This window comes from Scyliorhinus canicula, chromosome 4, assembly GCF_902713615.1.
Source record: "Scyliorhinus canicula chromosome 4, sScyCan1.1, whole genome shotgun sequence".
Taxonomy (NCBI): domain Eukaryota; kingdom Metazoa; phylum Chordata; class Chondrichthyes; order Carcharhiniformes; family Scyliorhinidae; genus Scyliorhinus; species Scyliorhinus canicula.
In genome coordinates this window covers 206,139,330-206,145,950 of record NC_052149.1, presented here as the reverse complement: position 1 = coordinate 206,145,950, position 6,621 = coordinate 206,139,330, and the positions used below count along the sequence as shown (strand labels likewise).

Below are 6,621 nucleotides of genomic sequence, written 5' to 3'. Positions count from 1 at the left end.
TGGCGAGTGGAGTGTTTTTATGTGGCTGCAGCTTGTCAGGCTCTCGAATACCAATCCTGACCCCGGAGAATCACATGCCTGGTGGGGGTTTAATCCGATCGAAAAATAAAAGATATCCGGGAGGAGAGAATGGGAGAGACAGCTGGAAGAAGTTTTGTAAAAAAAAATAATCATCATTATTTGCCCACGACAAATAATCCTCAATCTGTCAATTGCGTCCACGTGGGGCGTCTGACACTTTGGGCAGCTGGGTATATACACTCAATACTGTTCCAAACCTTCCTCCCTCTCCCACACAAACTCAAGACCAGACATTTTTTTAAAATTATTATTTTCACCGCACCCCCTCTCCCTTTCAGTCATCAATATGCAATATATCAACATGAAACTTTGTAATATCAAGTTACTAAACAAACAATAAAATCTTTCTCCTGTCAAAAGAATAAAAACGTTTCGGTCTTTGGCGAGCAAAGGTGTTTATTGGAAGAACCTCTTTAAGAGTACATTTGATCTGAAGATGAGATCACCAATTAAAGTGGAAATGATTGAGGTTGAAATGAACTTTGAAATAACTCCAGGCTATGGTTACGCTCCGCCCCCGAAGGTAAATTGCTGCAGTTTGAGGAAGTCAGTCAGTCAGTCGCTCTCAGTCCTCCCGCTCTCACTAACATGCGGGATTACGATGAAATCACCGCTTTCCTGGGAGAATGGGGACCCTTCCAGAAAGTTATCTTCTTCCTGTTGAGCCTCATCGTCTTTCCCAACGGTTTCGTCCGTATGTCCATCGTTTTTGTCGGGGATATTCCGGAGCATCGCTGTTTAATTCCCGGGAATCTCAATCTGAGTGAAGCGTGGCTGAATCGGACTATCCCTCTGGAACAAGAAAGAGGCAAACTCCAGCACAGCCAGTGCAGACGGTACCGGTTGGATGTGATCAGGAATCTTTCAGCGACGTTTGCCGACCCAGATTCCATCAATATGTCTGAGGTGGAACAGGAGCCCTGTTTGGATGGTTGGGAGTACAGTAAGGATCAGTACATCTCCACCATCGTCAGCGAGGTAAGTGGCTGAAGGAATACGGTCATTGCACTGGCAATAGTCAATGTCAGGCTAACTATTTCGATTTTATTTATAACAGCATTTGAACCCAAACATGACCTGCAATTCTCTATCTTGCACGATCTGAATTTTAACTCTTAAAACAACCTTACTCCTTTCCCAGTCCTCTAGAGATTTGCCTAATTTATCTCAATTGAAGTTTTCCTTTTTGTTATGTCGATTGGTTTAGTTTAGCCACAGATTCTACAGCCTTCAAATTGAGAGTTTGAAAGGACAGTTTAGATTTCACTATCTGAGGCTGGGTGTGGACGAGCTGTCAAAAGGAAGCAATGAGTGTTCCTTGTATCGTCAGGTTTGGGGGAGGGTTGATCAAGTACCTGGACAAAACCGCGGAAGAAAGGGACCTTTGTTAATTTCCTTGGACCCCTTTTGGACGGGAAAATGTTACCAGGCAATCCAGAGAATTGTAATTGGGCCAAATAGAAATTGTCCTGCATTTTGCGGCAGTAATGAGGTTGAAACTACCACCGCTCAGCCTCATTTTCCCTCTGAAACTGACAGGACCACTGGCCCTGAAATCTGGGCCATCGCGCGCGATGGACTACTAAGACCTGCTCCAGGTACAGTCCTTTCTCCCGAGTCCCTTCCTTTATTAGCTTTATTGCCGACTATTATGCCTGCTGCTGACGTTATTGCTGAGCAAGCCGAACCCCCGCCCCGAGCGAAGTCTGTCTCTCAACAGCGCGCATACGAACATTGAGCCGGTCACTCCAACCTCCCAGCTTGTCCAGCAATTTAATAAGGTCATTGCTGATCAGATAGCAAATCCGCGTCCTTTCCACTCACAGAACCTAATTGCTCACTAAGAATTGATCCGCTTCTGCTTGAAAAATGTTCCAAGATTCTGCTTCCATCGCCTTTCAAGAAGTGCGTTTCAAAGGGCGGCTCGACAGCACATTGGTTAGCACTGTTGCTTCAGGGCACCAGGGTCCCGGGTTCGATTCCGGGCTTGGGTCACTGTCTGTGAAATTAAAAATGCAAATGAAAATCGCTTATTGTCACGAGTAGGCTTCAATGAAGTTACTGTGAAAAGCCCCTAGTCGCCACATTCCGGCGCCTGTTCGGGAGGCTGGTACAGGAATTGAACCGTGCTGCTGGCCTGCTTGGTCTGCTTTAAAAGCCAGTGATTTGGCCCAGTGTGCTAAACCAGCCCCAGTACTCTGTAACCAGACTCTGTGCGGAGTCTGCACGTTCTCCCTGTGTCTGCGTGGGTTTCCTCTGGGCGTTCCGATTTCCTCCCACAAGTGCTGAAAGACCTGCTGTTAGGTAATTCGGCATTCTGATTTCTCCCTCTGTGTACCCGAACAGGCGCCGGAATGTAGCGACTAGGGGCTTTTCACAGTAACTTCATTGAAGCCTACTTGTGACAATAAAGATTATTTTTTTTAACACTCATGATGACCCTCTGGGGGTGGGGGGGGGTTAAAGATTTTGACTCATCCCGTTTTAAATGGGCAACACCTTGGGTTGTGATTTAACCAAAAGATTTCAAAAGCGTGGTAGTGAGTGGCAACTGCCGCAAGAAACCCCGACGCTCAGAATGGTGAGGCCGTCACCACTATAAATATTAATTGGTCAACTTAAAGAGGCCCCGTGGGCTTCATGTCGCAAATGATGGTCCCGCCGGCTGATTCGCCAGAACCGTGCTCGCCAGCTCCCCGCTAACAAGGGAGAGCAGCACTTAAACGTTCCTGCACAGCCAACCCCACACAGCTCGCAGCCATACCATCGAGGGGACCTGCCCCATGATTCACAGATGCTGACCTGGGCAGATTGTTGGACGTGGTAGAGGCCAGATGGGATGCCCTGTTCCCCCAAGGTCTCAGAGCATTAGGCTCAGGGCAGTTAATGCCGCCTGCAAGGATGTGGCATCGGCTGCCAGCTTGGGGAGCAACACCAGGAGGACTAGAACACAGTTCCATAAGAAGATCAACAACCTCCCCATGGATTCACTAGACCCCGGATCCCAATCCTCCCTCTCCGGGGAATGTGCCTGGCACTGTTCCGTGACCCGGCCCACCCATGTCCAACAGTTCCATCCGTACTGCCCCAACCCCATACTCTCCAAACCAAACCCCCCCCCCGCCCACATCCTTGCAGCTCACAATGTCCCCTCTGTGTTCCCCGCAGAAGTTGGCTCACAACAAAGGGAGAGGCCCCAGATGGGCAGCAGGGTGCCAGACATCAGAGTTCTCACCCTCTTTGAGGAACGGGGGCTGGGGAGTCACGGGGTGACCGAGGACAGGTCTGTCACTGACATAGAGGTCAGCGTGTGGTGCAGAGGTGAGGTTCCACACAGACTGACCCATCCCTCCCACTGACTACATGTCTTCTCCAGCAGGATCAGCATCCGACGGTGCTAGCCCATCCGGCGTGGTACCCCGCCTCGCACGGTAACACGTTGAGAGCTCCGAGGACACCAGTGTATTTGTGGCATCAACGTATTCACGGCACTGCTGTCATCCCCACCCTCCACCAGCACAGAGACAGACACCTTGGTGGGCCACAGTAGTTGACAGGGGGATGGGGCGCATTCTGGAGAGCACCACACAGTTGCTAATACATGTCAGGTGGAAGCAGGATCACCTCCTCCTGGTTAAGGTGTCCAAGGTGTGGCTCAGTTGGTGACGGCCATGGCTGAGCGGCACAGCAACATGTTTCAGTCACTGAGGGACGTGAACCAGTAGCAGGTGGACCTTGATGGGGCCAGCCTCCCCGGACAGGTGCCGGAATGTGGCGACTAGGGGCTTTTCACAGTAACTTCATTGAAGCCTACTCGTGGCAATAAGCGATTTTCATTTTCATTTCACTGCAGGGCATGTCCCTGTCTCATGTGGGCATAGCCGAGGTGCTGTGGAGCTTGTCCCAGTTGCAGGTGGGCATTGCCTTGGGCATTCCAGGTCTTGCCCCAATCACTGAGGACCATCATTGAGGGTGTCGGCATTGTGTTGCAGACATTGGGGGGCCACCAGGTCTCGCAGAGCCAGGTGACACAGGGACAGCCGGGGCTCGGTCCAGCTGTCCCTCCACCCTGCGGTGAGCCCCAGCCCTACAGGCACCAACCGGGAGGAGGGGGAGTTGGGTGCCAATCCAGAGCCACTGGTCTCTGAGTGTGCACGTTCTCTCTCTCTGAGCCCGGGCTCTTGTGCTCTCATGCTCTCTCTCGCTCGTGTTCTTGTGCTCTCTGAGCACGCGTGCTTGCTCTCTCCACTGAATGTGTGCTCTCTATCTCTGAGCGTGCCAGCTCTCTGAGCGCGCTGCTCTTGCACTCTCGTGCTGTCTCTTACGCTCTCTGAGTGCACATGCTCTCTCTGAGGCGGGCTCTCATGCTCTTGTGCGCTCACTCTCTCTGAGCGCACACCCATTTGCTTGAGAGGGCTGGCTTTCTTGCCCTTTGAGCATGGGCTCTCGCGCTGTCTCAGCTGTGCAGTCGCGCTTCACTCTCTGAGCGCGACCGCTTACACTCTCTCTGAGTGCGGCATCTATATCTCTAAGCTTGGCCTCTTACATATCCCTCCCACTGGCCATGGTCTCTCGTGCTCTCTCTCATTGGGAGTGGCCTTTTGTTCTCTTACTGGGCGTGGCCTCTCGCACTCTCTCTCACTGGGAGTGGCCTCTCACGCGTTCTCTCTCTGGGAATGGCCTCTCGCATTCTCTCACTGGGAGTGGCCTCTCGCATTCTCTCACACTGGGAGTGGCCTCTCGCATTCTCTCTCACTGGGAGTGGCCTCCCACGCTCTCTCCCACTGGGAGAGGCCTCTCGCATTCTCTCTCACTGGGAGAGGCCTCCCACACTCCCTCTCACTGAGAGTGGCCTCTCGCATTCTCTCTCACTGGGAGAGGCCTTCCACACTCCCTCTCACTGAGAGTGGCCTCTTGCACTCTCTCTCACTGAGAGTGGCCTCTCGCATTCTCTCTCACTGGGAGTGGCCTCTCGCACTCTCTCACTGGGAGTAGCCTCTTGCATTCTCTCTCACTGGGAGTGGCCTCCCACACTCTCTCTCATTGGGAGTGGCCTCTCGCACTCTCTCACTGGGAGAGGCCTCTCGCATTCTCTCACACTGGGAGTGGCCTCTCGCATTCTCTCTCACTGGGAGTGGCCTCTCGCATTCTCTCTCACTGGGAGTGGCCTCCCATGCTCTCTCTCACTGGGAGTGGCCTCTCGCACTCTCTCTCACTGGGAGTGGCCTCTCGCACTCTCTCTCACTGGGCGTGGCCTCTCGTGCTCTCTCACTGGGGTGTGACCTCTCATGCGTTCTCACTGGGCATGAACTCTCGCGCTCTTTCACTGTGCATGACCTCTCGTGCTCTCGCACTGGGCGTGACCTCTCATGCGTTCTCACTGGGCATGACCTCTCGTGCTCTCGCACTGGGCGTGACCTCTCATGCGTTCTCACTGGGCATGACCACTCACGCGCTCTCACTGGACGTGGCCTCTTGCGCTCTCTCACTGGGCGTGACTTCTCATGCGTTTTCACTGGGCATGACCTCTCGCGCTCTCTCACTGGGTGCGGCATCTCGTGCTCTCACACTGGGCGTGACCTCTCGCTCTCTCTCTCATTGGGCATGACCTCTCCCGCTCTCTCGCTCTGTGCGCGGCCTCTCTCGCTCTCGCGTTCTGAGTCTGGCCTCTCAAGCTCTCTCTGAGCCTTGCACTTTTGCTCTCAGAGCGTGCTCTCTCAATAATAATAATCTTTATTATTGTCACAAGTAGGCTTTCATTAATACTGCAATGAAGTTACTGTGAAAATCCCCTAGTCGCAACAATATGCCGCCTGTTAAGGTACACTGAGGGAAAACTGAGAATGTCCAAATAACCGAACAGCTAGTCTTTTGTGACTTGTGGGAGGAAACTGGAGCAACCGGAGAAAACCCATGCTGACATAGGGAGAACATGCAGACTCTGCACAGACAGTGACCCAATCGGGAATCGAACCCGGAACTCTGGTGCTGTGAAGCAACAGTGCTAAATACTCTCCGACCATGCCGCCTCTCTGAGCTTGAGTTCTTGCTCTTTGAGTGTGGCCTCTCACACTCTCGCTTTCTGATTGCGGGCTGTCGCACTCACTCTCACTCTGAAGCGCGCTCCCACGCGCTCACTGTCTGAGCGTGCGCTCTTGGCATGTGCACCCTCTCGCTCTCTTGGCACCCGTGCTCTCACTCTCAGCGCTCTGACGCTCTGAACGTTCTCTCGCCTACTCGCTCTCGCTTTCGTGGCTCGGTTGCAAAACCTTTTTGAAATTTAGAGTACCCAATTCTTTTTTTCAAATGAAGGGGCAGGTTAGAGTAGCCAATTCACCGACCCTGCAGATCTTTTTAGGTGGGGGTGAGACCCATGCAAAGTTGGGGAGAATGTGCAAACTGCACGTGGACAGCGACCCAGGGCCGGGATCGAACGCCATGAGGCAGCAGTTCTCACCACTGTGCGACCGTGCCGCACTCGCGCTCTTAGCTCCCTCACTCTCACACTCTCACCTCTCTCTTGCTCTCTCTTAGCTATCT

General features: G+C 52.8%; 1 pseudogene; it reads left to right on the top strand.

Annotated features, from left to right (window-relative positions):
- The first annotated feature begins 614 nt into the window (after positions 1-614).
- The window catches only part of LOC119965331, a 101,751-nt pseudogene continuing 95,744 nt past the window's right edge, over positions 615-6,621 (top strand).